The sequence below is a fragment of the Jaculus jaculus genome, chromosome 3 (genome assembly GCF_020740685.1).
Source record: "Jaculus jaculus isolate mJacJac1 chromosome 3, mJacJac1.mat.Y.cur, whole genome shotgun sequence".
NCBI lineage: Eukaryota > Metazoa > Chordata > Mammalia > Rodentia > Dipodidae > Jaculus > Jaculus jaculus.
In genome coordinates this window covers 131,368,195-131,389,736 of record NC_059104.1, presented here as the reverse complement: position 1 = coordinate 131,389,736, position 21,542 = coordinate 131,368,195, and the positions used below count along the sequence as shown (strand labels likewise).

The window sequence follows — 21,542 nt, the reverse complement described above, 5'->3', positions numbered from 1 at the left end:
TAAGCCAGTTATTCTTTTATTTCCTCAATATTGCAGCTGAAACCCATGAGCCTATGCCCAGAAGAGGGAGAGTTCAGTACATATGAGTATTTGACAGTTATTGTCATTATATATCATTGTTATACTTGAATTAATCCAATGAGTTAAAGGAGGCAAAGTATGCAATGACAATCTGTTACTTTTTTTCATCTATACATTTCAGGAAATTTTATTTTAGTCTCTCCTTCAAAGCAACAAATGTACTCACAACTTTGTTTTGTTCCTTTCATTGGAGAATTCATTAGATGAAAGTTTCCTTTTTGTGTTATATTTATTCATGTTTAAAGAGCAGAAGAGACCATTGGCCTCCTGTTATTTTTTTAATTATTTGTTTATTTTTGTTTATTTATTTGAGAGCAACAGATAGAGAGAAAGATGGAGAGAGAGAGAGAGAGAGAGAGAGAGAGAGAGAGAGAGGGAGAGAATGGGTGTGCCAGGGTCTTCAGCCACTACAAACGAACTCCAGACGCATGTGCCCCTTGTGCATATGGCTAACATGGGTCCTGGGGAATCAAGCCTCAAGCCGGGGTCCTTAGGCTTCATAGGCAAGTGCTTAACCACTAAGCCATCTCTCCAGGCCAGCCTGTTTTAACTTCCTTCCCTGTTGCTTCTGCCTTTCACATGGAGCTTCAGCCATCAGGGCCTTTGGGAACACAGTGACATGAACTAAAGACAGAACAGACTTAGGAGGGGTTTTCCAACTCCTTCCTGATTGTCAGCAGTTGTGGTGGCATGGAAGGACATACAGAGATGTTGGGAAGGGGCTTGGGAAAAGAATTCCCTAATGTCAGCCTAGTCAGAGTTCTTAGACTTTATCATGAGATCCCAGGGGACTCTCCCTTTGTGGGTATGCATTCTTGTTTCCTAACTTTGTCATCTATAATAACTTGCATAGGGAATCTGTTAGGGTAAATGCATTCCTTGGTCAAATGAAAAGAGAAAGATTCTTTTCTAAGCTACATTGAATACAAAAATAGGTGCAAATTTATTTTGGTCTTGATGTGACACCACTGGATGAGGCTGCAAAGTAGACCAGTGACTATTGTATAGATTAAATTTTAACATTGCCTGCACTGGGTGCTTTCTGCCTAATGACTTCAGTCAGGATTTATACTGGAAGAAAAAAAATCCCTGACATATCCAGCAGTTTATATATAACAAAAGGGTTAGGAAGGAAGTTATTACTTTAGAAATTTATGCAAATTGTTTAATCACCTAGGTTATGAAAAAGCGCCAAACAATTCTGTCCCTGATTTCGTGATAGGAATGTTTTTCATGGTAATTGGTGTACATGCTTTATGGCATGACACTTCATTGTGAGCCTCTGGAGAGAAGGTCTGAGTAGTCTGAATTTATTTTATTTAGCACCTCATTTTTCCATGTAAAGAGTGCATCTGAGTGTGGTTTGGATCTGAAGAGAATGGAATTTGCTGGAGCAAAGAGAGGTGTAGGGTTTTTCTTAGTATCAATTCTGTACAGCGATTAGTTGAAATGAATGGCCAAGATATTTCTGGGCACCAGTAATTTATTAGCTTTCTCCAAGTCTGTAAGAAAGGATTGGAGCCTAAATATCTGTAGAGAACTCATTATTTATAGACTTTACAGAGAAACAAAAGGATTTATAAATACATAAGGGAACTGCAAGTTTAATTAGGTTTTCCACAACTTGGCCAACTGCTGGTGATAACTGTGAACTGGAACTTGAGAGGGAAGGGATTCTGGTACTCAGAAGTCAATAACCATCATTAAGGTAATGTCTCTCCAGCCCACAAGTCCACAGTGACTCCAGCCTAGATTCACAGGGGCAGAACTTTCAATTCTCTCTCCTCTGTGATGCCACCTTGTCCTTCTTTGGAGATAATTATGGGAGAGCTATCTGACCTGAACCATGTTGAGACAAAAAATAAGTAAATGAAAATAAATCTCAAAACAAGCCCTTGAAGCCTGAGTGGAGTCCTGCTAGGCCACGGCTAGATCTGTCCTGTGTAGGTTCCAGAAGACTACTACAGAGTTGGCATACCTGCTGCATGCTCCTGCCTGTTATGTATTTTCCTTCTACCTCTGCCTCCCGGGTGCTGGGATTAAAGGTGTGCACCACCACGCCCCACTTCACTTTTTTTTTTTATTTATTTATTTGAGAGCAACAGACAGAGAAGGAGGCAGAGAGAGAGAGAGAGAGAGAGAGAGAGAGAGAGAGAATGGGCACGCCAGGGCTACCAGCCACTGCAAACGAACTCCAGATGTGTGTGCCCCCTTGTGCATCTGGCTAACGTGGGACCTGGGGAACTGAGCCTCGAACCGGGGTCCTTAGGCTTCACAGGCAAGCGCTTAACCGCTAAGCCATCTCTCCAGCCCGACTTCACATTTTAACTTAAAAAAATATCACATGTAACTCAAAGCTGAATGACACCTTAATTTTGATGAGGTATAAAGCTGGAATATTTATCTAGATGAAAATCAGTGTAATTGGATTTATCCATAAATATATATCAAAGATCAACAGAAAACAGCAGCATTCCATTTCTCTGTTATCACAGTTCTGTCAGTCCATACAGCCTTGCTCAGAGTACATGCTATTTGGAAAATTTACTTCAAACATGGTAGTATCACTTTTATTTTTTGCTCATTTTCATTCTTTCTGACATTACATGAAGCTGTTGTTTCATATTATATAATACTTTAAAAATATTTTATTTTTTATTTGACAGAGGGAAAGAGGGAGAGAGAGAGAGAGAGAGAGAGAGAGAGAGAATGCACCAGGGCCTCCAACCACTGTAAACAAACTCTAGATGCGTGCACCCCCTTGAGCATCTGACTTACATGGGTCCTGGAGAATTGAACTGATGCAAATGCCTTAACCGCTAAGCCATCTCTCCAGCTCCCATATTATATAATTCTTGTCCAACACAAGAATCAGATGTTTCTCAAGGATCCCTTGCCTTTCTATTGAAGAATGAATAGAAAACAAATTCAAGTTCTTGGTACTATACTGAGATGTCCTCATTTCTAGGCTCTCTAAGCTGATAAAGAAAAAGATCCAGGGGCTGGGGAGATGGTTTAGTGGTTAAGTGCTTGCCTGTGAAGCCTAAGGACCTGGATTTGAGGCTCGATTCCCTAGGACCCACATTAGCCAGATGCACAAGGAGGTGCACGTGTCTGGAGTTCATTTGTAGTGGCTGGAGGCCCTGGCATGCCCATTCTCTTTGTCTATCTGTCTCTTTCTCTCTCTGTCACTCTCAAATAAATAAAAATAAACAACCCCAAAAATTGTTTTTTAAAAAAGAAAAAGATCCATGTGTGTCTAAGGACCCATGCATCTACATACATATACAAACATACATGCATGAATTTGCATGCATATATACACATTAATGATTCTGCAATTAACATGCTATATCTTTATTATACTAAGTGTGCATCCATCCTTACATGGGAAACTCTACTCCATTACAGGATATATCATCCTAACCTCTTTCTCCTCCAGCAATGAAATGCCTGACTCTCATTGCCACCTGTTCACCCAATTGCTTCATCCAGCACATGTTTGTATAGAAGTTTCAGGATGATAGCCCTTACTTCTTTCTGTGGTAATCAGCTTCATCAACTAGAGTACAATGCTTATGGGGAGTTCTTTACAGACTACAGGTTGTCTCAGAACCAGAATCTACACTCTCACCTTTGTCGTATTATTGTTTCATATTTAGCTCCTTTGGTCATATTTTGTATTCCATCCTGGATCCCTTTGTCTCCTAAATATTTTGCATACATTTGGGTTTACATTGCATTATAAAGTTCTATGAGTTTTGACAAAAGTTTAATGTCTTGTTTTCACTATTATTGCATTATACAGACTTTTAGAAGTTCTCAGTGCTCCAATTCTTCATCCTCACTGTATACTAAACAACTGCTGATATTTATAAATCTCTGCAGTTTTGCCTTTTACAATATGTGCTGTCATTGCAACCATATTCTAGGCAGCCTTCTCATCCTGGAATCTTTCCCTTAGCAATATGCAATTAAGATCCATCTATATCTTTTATGGCTTGATAGCATATTTTTCCCTAAATAATATAATTCATTATATAACATGTTTTATTCATCCATTCACCTTGGTTACCTACAATTTTTGTGATGATGAATAAAGCTACCATAGAAATTCATATGCAGGCTTTTGTGTAAGTAAACATTTTTGAGTCATTGGGTAAATAGCTGGTTATATAATTGGTAGAGCAATGGGAATAGTAGATTATTTTTTTTAAAAAAATAATAAAAGAAAAGAAAAAGAAATCACTAAACTGTCTTCCAAAGTGGCTTACCAGTTTGCATTTCCACCAAATGAATCAGAATTTCTGCTTTTCTGTATCCTTCTAGCAATTTATTTATATTTTCATTTTTAAAAGTTTAGTCATTCCTACAGATGAGTAATAATATCTTACTGTTTAAATTTGTACTTCTTCCATGATATGGATATGGGACATACTTTCATATGCTTATTGGTTATTTCTGTCGGTATGCATTCTTTGTTTCAAGGTATCTGTTCATATCTTTTGACATTATCTTTTAGTTTGCTTTCTTAATGTTGACTTTTTTCCCCTTTGCTGTTTGGATGCAAGTCCTTTAGCAGAGATGTGTTTTGCAATAATTCCTCCCAGTCTTTCATTGCTCTTTCCATTCTAGTAGCAATTTCTTCCACAGAGCAGCTTTTAAATTTAATAGAGTCCAACCTATCAGTATGTCTTGCATAGAAAAAATTTACCACCAAACTTAGGGTCTCATATATTTAATATTAGTTGCATAGATTCACATTTTATATAGCTTATGGACACATTATGACTTAATTACTGTAGAGTTTTTAATATTTTACCATAGATGAATTTAAAACCTTATAAAGAATATTATTTTTTCTTTTAGCTCTGACATGCAACAAGCTTACCATGAATCACTCTGAAACTTACCAGAAAACCATCAAACAGACTGAAGATATTCTATAGCTTTTCTTTGACCCAGGACATAGAACTTTCTTTTTTTTTAAATATTTTATTTATTTATTTGAGAGCGACAGAGACAGAGAGAAAGCTAGATAGAGGGAGAGAGAGAGAGAATGGGTGCGCCAGGGCTTCCAGCCTCTGCAAACGAACTCCAGACGCATGCGCCCCCTTGTGCATCTGGCTAACGTGGGATCTGGGGAACCGAGCCTCGAACCGGGGTCTTTAGGCTTCACAGGCGAGCGCTTAACCACTAAGCCATCTCTCCAGCCCAGAACTTTCTTGATCTGAGCATTAATTAGCCAGTTTTAGAAATCTCTCACTCCTTCTTTACATGTCCTCCTCCAGCTTCTATTTTATATGTATACTGAATCCTTCCATTGTACCCTTCTTGTCTCTTGAAAGTGAATAGTTTTCATCTCCCTCCTATTCTGAATAGGCTAGTATTCCAGTTTTGTCTTCAGCTATTAATGCTGCCTTTCCTAACCCACTGTCTAACTCATCCATTGAGCTTTTATTTCAGTTAGTAATTTTTTCTCTTCTTTTTTTAATGCCCTTTCCCCCATATAGTCTTTTATATTTGTGATATTTTGACATAATGTAATCATGTTAATCACATTTATTCATAGTTCTCTAGGATGAATTTTTGGGGATTTGTTCCTGCTGACCTGGAATTCTGCACCTTACTTATGAGGGAGTTTTCATAGATTTCTGATATTGTCTTCTTTGAATTTTGGGGAATTAATTTTTCCTGACTTTTCCTTGTCTTTTTTTTTTATTAGTACCTTGATTGTGGAAAAGTTTTTACTAGACATATTTTATATTTAGCATCAGAAGGGCATAAAATTGTGTTTCAGGCAAAGATTTTTCAAAACAGTAATTTGTTTATTTGAGAGTGAGAGAGACATAGTGAGTATGGGACCCCATGGCACTGCAAACCAACTCCAGAAGTTTGTTTGTGCAGCTGGCTTTACGTGGGTACTGAGGAATAGAACCGAGGTAATATGGCTTTGCAAGCAAGCACCTTTAACCACTGACTTATCTCTCCAGTGCAGAGATATTTTTGTTTCTTCTTTTGTTTGGATTGTTTGCTGCTTCTGTCTGGTGCCTCCATGTTTCACTGCTCTGGGTCTGTTTTGATGCTATTTCCATGGCTTGTAGAATTTCAAGATATGCAAGATGGCTCACATTAAAAGTCTTCATCAGGAGGAAAGTCACCCTTCTCAGGATTATAGTATCTTCTGTTTCTCTACTTTCAGTCCACACAGAAGTAAACAAACTTGTTTATTTTTATTTTTTTATTAACAACTTCCATGATTATAAAAAATACCCCATGGTGATACCCTCCCTCCCCCACTTACTCCTTTGAAACTCCATTCTCCATCATATCCACTCCCCATCTCAATGAGTCTCTTTTTGACTTTTGATGTCATGATCTTTTCCTCCTCTTATGATGGTATTGTGTAGGTAGTGTCAGGCACTATAAAGTCATGAATATCCAGGCAATTTTATGTCTGGAGGAAGAACGTTGTAAGGAGTCCTACCCTTCCTTTGGCTCTTACATTCTTTCTGCCACCTCTTCCGCATTAGACCCTGAGCCTTGGAAGGTGTGATAGAGATGTTACTCAGTTCTCCAGTCACTTCTTTCTAGCACTATGATACCTTCTGAGTCATCCCAAGGCCACTACCATCTGAAAAGAGAAGATTCTCTACTCAAAGTGAGAGTAGCATTAATATAAGGCTATAAATATTAAGAGAAGTGCTTACTGGGCAGTTTGATAAGCATACTATATACATTTTTCCAGACATCAGCAGTATTACACCCCTAGGGATCATGACTACACCTGTTTTAAGTTTTCAGTATCAGGGATGTGTTGCCCTCCCTACCATGGAGCAGATCTCCAGTCCAATTGGAAGGCAGTTGGTATCTACCATGACAGACGTGCCACTATTGCACCCATTGGGTCATTTGGCCTGGCTGGCCAATTATAAGGCTTGCAGTGTCCACTGTTGAGCGTCTTCACTGGTGGTATCTCTTTGTCCCATTGAACTACATGTACAAGGTCTTCTTCCAGTTTTCTGTCAGCTGGTCTAAACGGAGGAGCTTATCAGCTCAATTCCAGCAGGATTTCTCAGTGGCCTTGCAGCTCAAGTATGTGGAGTCTTCAGCAATAGGGTCTTACCATCTATTCCTGGTGGGAAATCAAGGGCCTTGGCAATGGTACATAATGTTTTGGGGGCATCAGGGACCTCCCTGACCAAGAACACACTGGAGGTATCCCATCCCTGGCACTGAAAATTTTCTAACACAATCTATGGCTCCTGAGTGTTCCATTGTCCAAAACTGGAGGATTCTATGTGATTTGTTTGCATTGTCTCAGATTTTGAGTAGCCCTCCCTCCATGTTTCCTTTACTCAATCTCTTCCCCTGACCTCATTTTGGGACTTTTCACCCATGTTAATCTATTCTTCTACTTACATAAAACAATACCAACCTATTAAGTACCTCCTCCATTCCTTTCTCTTCCCTTTATATCTCCTTTTCTTAAAATGTTTTTGTTTATTCTTATTTATTTGAGAGTGACAGAGAGAGAAACAGGCAGAGAGAAAGAGAGAATGGACGTGCCAGGGCTTCCAGCCACTGCAAATGAACTCCAGATGTGTGCGCCCCCTTCTGGCTAACATGGGTCCTGGGGAATCGAGCCTCGAACCGGGGTCCTGAGGCTTCACAGGCAAGTGCTTAACTGCTAAGCCATCTCTCCAGCCCACCTTTATATCTCCTTTTTAACTTACTGGCCTATGCTACTGATATTTTTCCTTCTCATACAGAAGCCCAATCATCTGTAGCTAGGATCCACATGTGAGGGAGAACATGCGGTGCTTGGCTTTATGGGCCTGGATTACCTCACCTAGTATAATCCTTTCCAGATCCATCCACTTTCCTGCAAATTTCATAACTTCATTTTTCTTTACCGCTGAGTAGAACTCCATTGTATAAATGTGCCACATCTTCATTATCCACTCATCAGTTGAGGAACAAATAGGCTGGTTCCATTTCTCAGCTATTGTGAATTGAGCAGCAATAAACATGGTTTAGCAAGTATCTCTAAGGTAATGAGATGAGTTCTTAGGATATATGCCTAAGAGTGCTATAGCTGGGTCATATGGTAGATCGATTTTTAGCTGTCTTAGAAACCTCCACACTGATTTCCACAGTGGCTGGGCCAGATTGCATTTCTACCAACAGTGTAGAAGGGTTCCTCTTTTTCCACATCTTCACCAGCATTTATGGTCATTTGTTTTCATGAAGGTAGCCAATCTGATAGGAGTGAGATGGAATCTCAGTGTAGTTTTAATTTGTATTTCCCTGATGACTAGGGATGTAGAAATTTTTCTAGATGCTTATAAGCCATTCATATTTCTTCTCTTTAGAACTCTCTATTTAGTTCCATAGCCCATTTTTTAATTGCCTTGTTTGATTTCTTATTCCTTGGTTAGGTTTATTCCAAGGTGTTTCATTTTCTTTGATGCAATTGTGAATAGGAATGATTCTCTGATTTCATTCTCTGTGTGTTAGCATATAGGAATGCTACTGAATTCTGTGTATTTATTTTGTATCCTGCTATGTGGCTGTCAGTGTTTATCAGCTCTAACAGTTTTCTGGTAGAGTCTCTAGGATCCTTTCTATATAGAATCATGTCATCTGCAAATAATGATAACTTGATCTCTTCCTTTCCAATTTGTATCCCTTTTATGTGTGTCTCTTGCCTTATTGCTATGGCTAAAACTTCCAGTACTATATTAAATAAAAGTGGGGACAGTGGACACCCTTGTCTTTTTCCTGATTTTAGTGGAAAAGCATCTAATTTTTCCCCAGTTAATAATATGTTGGCTCTAGGCTTGTCATAAATAGCCTTTATTATACTGAGATATGATACATCTATTCCCAGTCTCTGTAGGACTTTTGTCAGAAGGGATGTTGGACTTTGTCAAATGCATTTTCTGTGTCTAATGAGATGATCATATGATTTTTGTCCTTCAGTCCATTTATATAATGTATTACATTTATTGATTTGCATCTGTTGAACCATGCCTGCCTCTCTGGTGTAAAGCCTACTTGGTCCGGGTGAATGATCTTTCTGATATATTCTTGTATTCTGTTTGCCAATATTTTGTTGAGAATTTTTGTATCTGTGTTCATGAGAGAGATTGGTCTGTAATTTTCTTTTTTTGTTCTATCTTAGCCTGGTTTTGGTATCAGGGTGATGCTGGCTTCGAGAAGGAGTTTGGTAGGATTCCTTCTTTTTCTATTTGATGGAAAAGCTTAAGAAGCAATGGTGTTAGTTCTTCCCTGGAGGTCTGGTAAAATTCAGCAGTGAATCCATCTGGGCCAGGACTTTTTTTTGTTTGGGAGATTTTTGATAACTGCTCAGATCTCCATACTTGTTATAGGTCTATTTAAGTGATTAATCTCATCTTGATTTAATTTAGATAGGTCATATAAATCAAGGAAATCATCCATTTCTTTCAGATTTTCATACTTTGTGGAGTATATGTTTTCATTGTATGTCCCTATGATTTTTTGAATTTCTTTGGTGTCTGTTGTGATGTTGCCTTTTTCATCTCTAGTTTTATTAATTTGTGCATCTTCTCTCTTTTTTTTTGGTCAGATTTTCTAAGGGTCTATCAATCTTGTTTGTCCTTTCAAAGAACCAACTCTTTGTTTCATTGATTCTTTGGATTGATTTTTTGTTTCTATATCATTAATTTCAGTGCTAATGTTTATTATTTCTTCCCATCTACTGATTTTTGGTTTGCCTTGTTCTTGTTTTTCCAAGGCTTTAAGGTGAAGCAATAGGTCATTTACTTGCGACCTTTATAATTTCTTAATGTAGGCACTAAAAGCTATAAATTTACCTTTTAGGACTGCCTTTATTGTTTCCAAGAGATATTGGTATGTTTTGTTCTCATTATTGTTTGAGTACTATGAATTTTTGATTTCCTTCTTGATTTCGTCACTGACCCATTCATCATTTAGTAGTGTATTGTTTAGTTTCCATGATTTTGTGTATTCTTTATAGCTTTTCTTGCTATTGATTTGTAGTTTGATTCCATTGTGGTCAGTTAGAATGCAAGGAATTATTTCAATTTTCCTATATTTGTTAAGATTTGCTTTGTGTCCTAATATATGGTCTATTTTAGAGAATGTTCCATGTCTGCTGAAAAGATTGTATATTCTGCAGCATTTGGATGAAATGTCCTGTATATATCTGTTAGGTCTATTACTTCTGTTGTCTCATTTAGTCCAGATGCCTCCCTGTTTATTTTTTTCTGGGATGACCTGTCAATTGATGAAAGTGGGGTGTCGAAATCCCCCACTCCCACTGTTTTTGGTGTTATCTGTGACCTTAGTTCTAATAGCATTTGTTTGATGAATTTGAGAGCACCCATGTTAGGTGCATATATGTTTAGGATTGTAATGTCCTCCTGTTGGAGTGTGCCCTTAATCAATATAAAGTGACTTTCCTTATCTTTCTTGACTAATGTTGGACTGAAGTCTACCTTGTCAGATATTAGGATAGTAACCCCTGCTTGTTTTCTAGGCCCATTTGCTTGACACACTGTTTTCCAACCTTTCACCCTAAGAAAAAGTCATCCTTTGTAGAAAGGTGAGTTTATTGGAGACAACAAATTGTAGGATCCTGCTTTTTAACCCAGTTAAAAAAAAAGGTGTGTATTTATGTTTGCCATATTTTTTGTAGTTCCGGTTCTACCTTTGCTCTGTTGTGTTAACTAGTATTTGAGTATTGTTTGTTTTTTCCCATTTCCTTATATGTGTGCTTTTCTTTTTCTTCAGCATGGAGGATTCTTTCAAATATTTTCTGTAAAGCTGGTTCTGTCTTCAAATACTTCTTTAGCCTGCTTTTGTCATGGAATATCCTTCTTTCTCCATCTATTTGAATGGATAGCTTTTCAGGATAAAGTAACCTTGGGTTACAGCTGTTATCTTTCCAAATTTGGAGTATATCACTCCAAGCCCTCTGGCTTTTAAAGTTTGTGTTGAGTAATCTGTTGTAATCCTGATGGGCTTGCCTTTTTGTAGGTAACTTGATTTTTCTCTCTAACTGCTTTCAATATTTTTGTTTGGATTGTGTGTTTGATAGTTTGATTATAATATGGCGAGGTGAGGTTCTTTCCAGGTTTTATCTGGCTGGGGTTCTAAAGGCTTCGTGTATCTGTATTTGGGGGAAGTTTTCTTCTATGATTTTGTTGAGGATGCCTACTATGCCTTTGGAGTGAAATTCTTCTCCTTCTACTATGCCTTGAATTCTTATGTTTGATCTTTTCATAGTGTCCTGAATATCTTGAAATTCCCATTCATACTTTTCTATTAGTTTGTCTTTCTCTCTGTTTGACTGTATTAGATCTGCCTCCTGGTCTTCTAGTTTAGATATTCTGTCCTCTCCTTCATCCATTCTACTGATGAGATTTTCTACAGGGTTTTTTATTTCATTAACTGTGCTCTTCATTGCTAGTAATTCTGACTGGTTTTTCTTTATTAAATTTATTTCTTTATTTATGTCTTGTATTGACTTCTTTGTTTCATTAAATTGGTGTCCTGTTCTTCTTTGATTCCTTTTATTTCCTCCTTGATTCCTTTGATTTGTTCTTTGACTTCTTTGAACATATTTACAGTCATTCTTGTGAAATCTTTCTCAGGCATTTCCTCCAACTTGTTCTCACTGGAAGTCATCTCTGATGCATTTAATACTTTTTGGTGGATTTACATTGTCTTGGTTTTTAGTGTTTCTTGTGTTATTATGTATATATTTTTGCATCTTGGATTAAGTTAATGCTTTGATTTTCTAGCAAGCTGTGTATTCTTAGCTGTATCAATTGATCTGATGTTATATATCTTCAGGGTAGGAGCTTAAGATGTTAGGTGTGGCTCTTAAGACTCTCAGAGTATCTACAAAGGTTTTCCTAGGGGTTGAGTTTCCCTGCTATAGGAGTATTCAAGTAGGATGAGTCGAACAAAATACAGATAGATTCTAAAATATAACTAAACAATGTACACGTTCAATGAAAGACAGCAGCAAGTATTTATGCAAGAATAGGTATTATAACAACCAGATCCTCTATCAACAAAGATGTTAAGATTTCTGGTCTGCTGAGGGTTCCAAGTCAGCTTGTGACCAAGTGAGACCCTTCCCTGGTACAATCCCAGTTACCTTTTTGGATGAATTTGGTCTCCGTTACGTGTCCCTCTTTGGTGCCCTGTGGGTTCAAATAGGCTGGCTGGATCGCTGGACCACTGTTCTGTTTTCTGGAGCTGGGCACTGGGTTTTCCTGTGGGGCAAGCCGAGCCTGTCAGCTGTGGCCCCACAGACTTGGCACTGCCGCTGTTGGATCTGCTGCTGGAGGTGCTGCTGCTGCTGCCAGAGCCAGCGCTGCCAATGCCAGAGCTGGAGCTGGAGCCACTTAGGCCTGCCTGTGTGGGCTCTGGGTGGCCTGGATCTCTCCTACTTCTCTGCTGCCATTTTAATTTGTTATACACCTCACTTTTTTAGTAAAAGTGTGTATTTTCTTGGGTATTCTTTGGCTTTTTCCCCACTAGGCTGCTTTGGTAAGGTTCCTAAGCCACCATCTTAACCGGAAGTCGACAAACTTGATTTATCTTCTGCCAATGTTTTCTTAAAGATCTTGGGATCACAAAGGTGCATGTGGAGGTGAGGCACAGTGTGAGGGAATCTCACCCTAACTTCTACAGTCTCCTGCCAAGCTGGGCCTGAACTGCATGGTGGTGGCTCCTGTGCCTCAGCAGTCTGTCACAATGTCAGTTCAAGCTCTTGTAATGCTCTTATTGTAAAGTTTCTCTTGAATTTTGCTGTTGACTTTTTCCTGGCTCTGATGGGATTAGATTTGCATTTAAAACATCTTTTGATTTCATGTAGCCTTAGTAAGTATTTTGTAACAGGACTGTGAATATTTGTCTTATGGAGTCAGCTTCTCTGCTAGCTTCATAGGCAGGTGCCCTATTTATCATTCTGGAAAATTCCGCCTCATTCCAGAGTCTGTGTTTTCCAAGCCTGCTCCCATGTGTTGCCTTGATTTCACCTCTATCTCAGGCTCCCTGTCTAAAGGACCTATTTTCTGTTTTTTCTCTGCATAAACCATGATTGCTTCATGTCTTGTCATCATGTCACTAACCCATTTTTTAGCTGCTTCTGGTTTTTTTTTTCGTTTTGTTTCTAATTTATTAACTATGTAAATGTTATTTGAGTTCTTAGTTTATTTATTTAGATCTTCTATTTTCCCTCTCATTTCTTTATATCATTTTGTTTACTTGATTTTTAAAATTATGTTTAATTTAATCCAAGACTTTATTGAGTTATATAATATTAAGAGCCCCTGAAAGGCAGGCACTTCTTGTTTGGTCTTTCCCATACTTCACTTTGTGTGTGTGTGTGTGTGTTAGTTGTGACTTCCTGCTTGTCTTTCTTTCTTCACTGGGAGTGGGGAAGGGGAAGTACCACTTTTTAAGTGTCATTTCTGTGTGTGTGTGTGTGTGTGTGTGTGTGTGTGTGTGTATAATTTATTCATTTCTTCAATTATGTTCATAAAGCTATCATTCAGCTTTCATATTCAATTTATTCCTGCCTTATATTTGTTCAGAAATTCATTTTCAGTATTATAATTTCTAGTGATTGTTTTATTGCCATTCTTTCCCTATTTGGGTTTTGATTTATTTTCACTTGGTTTATTAAACTAATAATTCTATATTATTTGTAGAAATATTAAAACATCAAGTAACAAGAGGCAGGAGAAATTTTGGCTTCTAAATCTTGCTTCTAGGGTGAGAGAACAGTGAGTCAAGCTTGAGCAACAGGTCTTGAGTTAGAGTTAGACAGGGTTAAAGTTTTGGTTTTGACCTGTATGGCTGAATGACTACCATTAGTGAACTGTACATTTTTTGAAAGCTACAGGTAAGGGTTTAAATGTTTTCACCAGACATAAATGAAAACTGTTTGATGAGATAGATATATTTAACCTGATTTAAATATTGTATAATGTATACACATAACATATGGAAACATCATGGACAATTTTTATGTTTTTATATCTTGCTTAAAAATAAGTGATGCTGGTGGCCTGTGATTCTAGCTACTTGATACAGAGATAGGAACATTACATGTTCAAGGCCGCCTGGGCTATACAGTGTGTTCAAGATCAGTCTGGGCAACTAAGTAAGATCCTGTCTCAAAATAAAAAATTAAACAAGAGGTTTGAGGATATAATTCTGTGGTAGACACTTGCTTAACATGAAAGCGACCCTAAGTTCCGTCTCTAGCACTTCTAAATGAAAAGGAAAAAGAAATAGGCATTTTTAAAAGATATTGAATAAGTAGAAAATAAATTTATTAACATACCTTTTCTACTTCCTGTTCATCTTCTTGGTTGGTATTCCTTCTTCTCAAGTTCATTTCTGGGACATGTGTCAATGACAGATTCCTTGGAATAGCCTGATATCTGATACTAAAACTATACGCATCTCTTATCTAAGTCATCTATGAAGGTCTGACTTAGCTGCAGATCTGAGAGTTATGTTTGTTATACACAGCATAGGAAATGCATGTGCCAATCAGCTAGGTTCATAGTCTAAGCACGGAGGGACTCTATTTCTCTCCCTTCACTCTAAAATTGTCCTATCTCCATTGCCCTCAGCTTTGCTGACTTAGAGCTATCTTCCTGTTTGTCAGTAACACCAGTGATCACTGTCATTCTCCTACAGAAAGGAGTATATGTGCTATAGTTGGAAGGGTATCCTTGAATCCATCTGGCTTCCTGAGAAGGATGAATGCCTAAGGCAAGAGATGGAGACGCTTTCCCAGGAGAGCTCTCTTGTTTCTACACATGCAGGCAGCTTATCCCCTTTGGGGATGTCATTCTCAGTGGGATTCACAAGGAAAGCATTACCCAGCTCCAGACCCTACTCTCAGGAGACCTGCTCATCTGGAATTTATCCTGCCTACAGGAGTCAACCTCGTCATCCAGCTTCAGTTTGCTTTCCTTGGATGATAACAGCATGGAATTCACTAACTTGTTGGGAGACATGAGAAATCTGTGTTGGATTTTGTTTTGATTTTTAAAAAATCCCCTAAGCTTTTACTTTTTCATAACTACTAAAACTAGCATTGTAGAGTCGTGTAGGATTAACTCCGGGATTTAGAAATAGATTCAAAGAACTTGCAGTCACTCTGGGAAACTTCAGTCTGCCTCTGGGAGCTCTGCATAGGACCTCCATTCTCTGGTTCTTTGTGATCTGGGTTTTAGGAACTACAATGTAGTTTATTTCTTCCATTTCTCAGGATTTATCCATGCCATTAGTAATGAGCATATCGTGCATAACGAGTTTTCCAGAACTTTAGTAGGGAAATGGTGATGCTCCCTGGAGAAAGTCTCTACCATGGAGGAAAGCTGGTTGGAAGGAAGTTTGTGGCTGAGGTTTGGAGGAAGTTGTGTCAAACTCCTTGGGAAATGATTGACATCCCTGTACTCATCTGTCACAGAATAATGATTAACTCATTATGAAAATAAAACGGTTGCTTCTAGTTACTTAATTCCTAAACCTTAATTTCAGTGAGAGTAAAGCCACTCTCAACTTCAGCTGTATTAGGGAAAGGAGATATTGTCAGTTTGTACCAGTCCTCTAGGTTTTCTGTACTTTTGTGCTAGAAAGACTTTCTTTTGGTAACTGTACTATGGGGCGTGGCATAGGGATTCTGGCAGCTTTTGGGGGGCTACCTGTTGCATTCTTGGCAAACCACTCTTGGTTTGCAAATAAGAAGCTGCCTTAGAAGAAGTCAATGTCCCCTTGGATCTACTCAGCCAGTGTGTATGAGAGCCCAGGGCAGCTGCTGACGCCCAGATTTTTTTTATTAAATAGAAAGTTGTATGGACACATTATATGTTAGTACCATCATTTCACTCCTTCATGGCCCCATTACCCTGAGGGCCCTCCTCAGTGGGAAATGCTTGTATTCCTCATAGGTTTGTGGGTATTCAAGGTGAGAGAATAAGTCAGTCATTGTAGGGACAGGGAAGTGCCCTGTACAAGCTGGACCCCCAGATATAAAAACCAGGGCAGGTTGGGAATAATGGTCTATGAAAGTGGTCCTCAGTCCTTCACTATTAAGGACTCATTACTCTCTTAATAATTTTGTGACCCTACTCTCGGGTTTCGTATACATGTGCTATATATGCTTTTAATATTTATCAGGTTAAAATTAAAAGCTACAAGATAATTTTACACTCCATTGATTCATTATAATAACCCCATTGTATTAACTAATACTTTATGGAAAATAGCTGTTTGTTTCCAACACATAACATATTGAGTGAGAGGGAGCATTATGTGTAGTTTTGCCAACCTTTTAGTGACTGGCTTAGTAAAAGATTTGTGTGCTTCTGCACTCAGCTTACCACAGGTCTGCTATGTCTCATAACCTTGTGGAGTTCCATGGGAAGAGAAGGAGGGGAAGAGAGAAATAATGTATGATGCTTATTAAAAAGTTTTAACCTTACCAATCTTCTGAAGGCATCTCAAAAACCCAGAGGCTCTCAGATTTCACTTTATAACTTCTGTCCATTTCAAATACCAAATGTGAAACAAAACTATTTTCCATTATTCTAATCAAAGTATACATTTTTAGGTCAAGATAATCTCATTCAGAATATAGCTAAAGAGATATGAGCTTTGTGATATATGGATTAAATAAATAGATATATTAATAGATGATAGGTAGATAGATGATAGATAGATATATGATAGATAGATAGCAGGGCTATACTGTATAGCACAAGCTGCCCTCCAACTCATGACCTTTTTGTTTCAGACTCCAGAGTGTTGAAACTTGTGTGTGTGTCATTCAGCTTCTACATTTAACTGTGTGACTTCAAGATTTGCTTTGTTCCAAAATTGACATATTTGTTCGTTACCATTCCCTTTGATCATACAGGAAATATATGCATTTAAACAGAACAGAGACATAAAAATTATTTGGAGGTCCATAATTTTCATTTGGAGGTATAATGAAAAATGGTACACTTTGCTGGGTTGTCACAAGACCTAAGTGGGAATAAAGTATACACAGGTGTGTGTGTGTGTGTGTGTGTGTGTGTGTGTGTGTGTGTGTATGTAAGAGAGAGAGACAGAGACAGAGAGAGAAGGAGGGAGAGAAGAGAGAAAAGCAGACAGACTGACAGACAAAACAAATTTAAATTTTTTTTTTTTTTTTGAGGTAGGGTTTCACTCTAGCCCACAGTGACCTAGAATACACTATGTAATCTCAGGATGGCTTCAACTCAGTGATCCTGCTATTTCTGCCTGCCAAGTGCTGGGATTAAGGGCATGCACCACCACACCCAGATCAAAACAAACATTTAAAGGGTTAACTGCATTATGTTCAGATATTAGATCATCTGTGAAAATTGTGTAACTTTTGTCTGTTTTCCTCTTGATTTTCTCCATTTTTTTTGTTCTTTTCTGATCAGTTTGTAGGTGTTTATTTCCTATTCTGGACATGAATTTTTCTAGACCTAGTATGTTACTGACTCAGACAAAATCAGAAACCTTCAGTTTATTGTCCTCAAAACTAGAATAAAATATAGTTGATATAAGTCCAAATTAGATAACATAGTTCATGTTTGTTATAGAATGCTAACTAAATATGAATTTATATTATCCAATGATCTTTCCTGCAAACAAGGATTTGACAAGGCTAGATCTATTGCTCTGAGATTCTTCTCTCAGCATCCACCAAAAATAAAAAAGCAATGAGAGTCCTATAAAATGCTGTTGAATAATGTCTCCCCATAACTTGCATAAAAAATAATTGCTGTAGAAATGCAAGATAGCACATTTTGCAACATTGGGAGTTGCACTGTAAGTTAGAGGCACCATTATTTAGAAAGATTGATTTTTAAAGATATGTTCACATAAATCAAAGTGTATTCTTCACCAAAGTGCCCAGATTCAAAGAGAATGAGGAAGGTCAGGCCTATTGGTGCAGGGTAACTTGTCCCCTAGGCAGACAGGAGTGTCTTTCAGGAGAGCTCTGTAGGCAAGCAGCTGTACTGATTGGATGGCACTGGCTCTGGGAGACACTTGCATGTAGCTGTTCTTCCAGTTTCCAGGAGACAACATAGGACCCAGAGAAACTGAAGGCAATTTCAGGACTGTAGAAGGACAGTGGCTTGAAAAGCGGGATAGGAGGCATTACTCTGGCCTGCTTATGGAGCAGCCTGGGAAGAAAGGGGGGTTTACCTTTTAGTAGTCATTGTCTTGCAGGAGAAAATGTCCTTGCCTGTTCACTTATGCCACTTTACCTTTGTGGTTGGAGAGGTTGACCCCAGGCTCCAATTTACAGGAGCCTGAAGCCACCAGACACTGGCCTTTACCTGTGGTCCTAGCTGCAGAAAGCCTAGAGACAGGATCACCTGGATATAGCCTTGACAAGCAAGGCTGTCAGTTGGGATCAAGCAACAGAGGCTGAAGACTGGGAGGTATGCATGTTGGAAGTGAGAGGATCCACATAGTGTCATCTGATCACAGTGTGTGAAAGCATAGGCTCAACCCAGTGTCTCTGTTCCTGCTCCTGTCATTTTGAAATGGTCCATCTTCCACCTCCTTCTCTGAAGTGCCTTGTTGCTTTCCTCCATGAGTTGTATCACAGTTTGCATGGATGTGTCATTATTATAATTGCAAGTCCAACCCCAGCCCATCTTATGTTCACTTCCCTCTGACTACATTGCACCAACTTACTGCATGCAGTAAGAAGTGTTCAATGAAAAATGGTTGAATGAATGTGAACTTTGCTGCACCATGACTTGTAGAAATGTCTTGTGCATTGTACTTGGGGCTTGTGACCTAATCCTCTGTGCAGTGTGTTTAGGAGAGGATGAGTTGGGTATTTTTATGGTCAGGAAGATGCAAGCCAGCAAAACACATATTGTATATATATATATACCTGTAAACATACATGTGCATGCATAGGACGGGAAGCTGCATAAAGTGGGAGGGAAGATAGATGGAAATTGTATCACCTGGCCAATGGTGATGCCTGATGGGATTGGGGGGGGATCTATATGGAGAGTGGCAGCCTCTCCTACCAGCTTCCTCTGGAGCCTGGTGCAGGGCTTGTCGTCTGGCATTGCTGTACTGCCAGGTGGTGGCTGGCTGCTGCTTGTCGATTACAGTTTAAAAAGCCATGCTTCTGTCCCATGCTGCTACACATTGCAAAAATTCAGTGTAACTCTAATGAGGGGTCTGTTCAAATTCTGGAAAGAAGAAATCCTTTTAATTAGAGTGGTAGTAATTGAGCTCCCAAACCACAGAAGCCTCTCTCTCATGAGAGGAAGACATAAATGCAATTAAAAGAAGAAAAGACACATAAAGGGATAACTTGCTGGTTCTGAGTCTATTAAAAACAAAAGCTACTTAATAAGTTGAGGCAGCAGATGTATGTCCTGAAGAACTTACTGTGTTTCCCAGTAATACTGGAGATTGAACTGGAACATGTGTGATTAAAACATGTGGCCCTGTCAGGGAATATTTGCTTAGTATGGAGCCTGGAGAAGGATTATCTCTGTAACTGTCTGTCACTAAAATATCCCAGCACATTTTATTTTAGAAAACATATATTCACTTCTTCCTTTGTTCAAACTGCAGCTTATTTTGTACACAGATCCTGGCCTGTGACCGTCTGTAGCATCATAACATGTTCCTTAATAAATAGCCCAAGCTTCCCTCCTGTTATTACCCAAACCTGCCTATCTCATTCTCATGGTACCAAGCAGAAGAGCGATTGGATATGGGGGCACGTATGCTTCAAACCGTCACTGTCAACTCCTTATATGTGTGCTGCATTTTAATTTTCATAGGACACAACATTCACTTCTCCTTTGTATTCCTGCCTACTGACCATACCTTGAGCTCTCCACCAGGGTTATATTTGTGGTGAGTGTCCATCAGTGAACCAGGCTTGATACAGGAATTTAGGGTCTCCACTGCTTGGCAAATCTTCATAGGAGTTCTTAATTTCCCTGGAGAGAATCAGTTGCTAATTTTCAGAGTCCTTTAGGTTGGAATTGAGATCCCGAAATTGATAGATGGCATTCTCAGTGTAAGTACTGAGAAAAGTTTGCTTGATTGTCTCCTTGAACATTGTTTTTGTGTTGGATCCTACTGGGTTCCAGCTGTGATTGACCAGCTGTGATAAAGGGCTGGTTGCCTGCCAGATGGAAAGCCTGGATTGACAAGACTACCCTGTGAGTAGAATGCTAATCAGCTTTCTATTGCTATAACAAATGTCTGAGAGGATTAGATTATGAAGAGGAAAGGTTTGCTTTGTTCCACAGTTTTCAAAATCTCAATATGTTATTAATTGTCCTCCTGTTTGCGCATGTAGTAAATCACATATCATGTTGGGAACATGTGTCAGGGAGAAGCTTCTGTCTCCTGAACAGGAAGCCATAGAGAAGAGGTAGGTCTGTTATGTCCAATCTTGGTTAAGGGCATGTTCCCTATCACCTAATTACCTCCCACTCAACTCAAACTCGTCAAGGTTTAGTGCCTCCCAGTATGCCAAAGTGGGGGCCATGTAAAAGAATGGGCTTTGGGGGGAGACTTAAGATCCAAACTCTAGCAGATGCTCAGTGTTTACAGGTAGCCATAGTTGATACACTCTCCTGAGCACCCTGCTAGTACATGGCCTTGGCACCCTGTGAGACTTCATACTCAGATATTTTGGAGAAGTAGAAAAATGAAGTCGGAAAGATGCAAGTATAAGTGACTCATTTGTAAAGTCACCTCATCCTTTAAATTCTGTTTACTGACCAAAAAGATTCACCTCATGAGTGTGACAAAGGTCTGATAGATTTTTGCCTGATAGAGGAAGAGGAAGGACAACACAGACCCACACAGGGCTACCGCACAACCATGACCCACAAAGTGCTCTCAGTACATGGCAGACAACTTGACATGGAGCCCTGCCTCTTTCTTGGGGGAGTATAAAATGAGAAATCTGAAGCCTAGAGAGATGGCTTGTAGACTAAAGCACTTGCCACAAAAGCATGAGATTGAGAGTTTGGATCCCCAGCACTTATATAATTACCAGATGGGTGTAGCAGCTACCTGTAATCACAGCACAGGGGAGGCAGAGACAGGGAATCCCCAGGGCTAAATGGCTTCTAGACTACAAAATCAATGAGCCCCAAGATAAAATAACAGACCATATCTCAATAATAAGATGAAGAACAACTGAGGAAGCAGCTCAGTGTGAAACTCGAGCATTTATATGCACACACATACACACCCACATATACACACATGAATCTTCATACATGTGTGCATGCACATGCATGCGTACACACACAAACGCCAAAATAAAAGGAAAAGATGCATCACCAAGTCTTTGGCAGGCATCATTTATGTATGTTAGGTCTACCTGGTTTTAA

At 38.9% G+C, this 21,542-nt stretch overlaps 1 protein-coding gene across 1 annotated transcript in view; it reads left to right on the top strand.

Annotated features, from left to right (window-relative positions):
- The window catches only part of LOC101607438 (neuronal acetylcholine receptor subunit alpha-7), a 117,737-nt gene that overhangs the window by 39,576 nt on the left and 56,619 nt on the right, over positions 1-21,542 (top strand). The window lies entirely within an intron of this gene.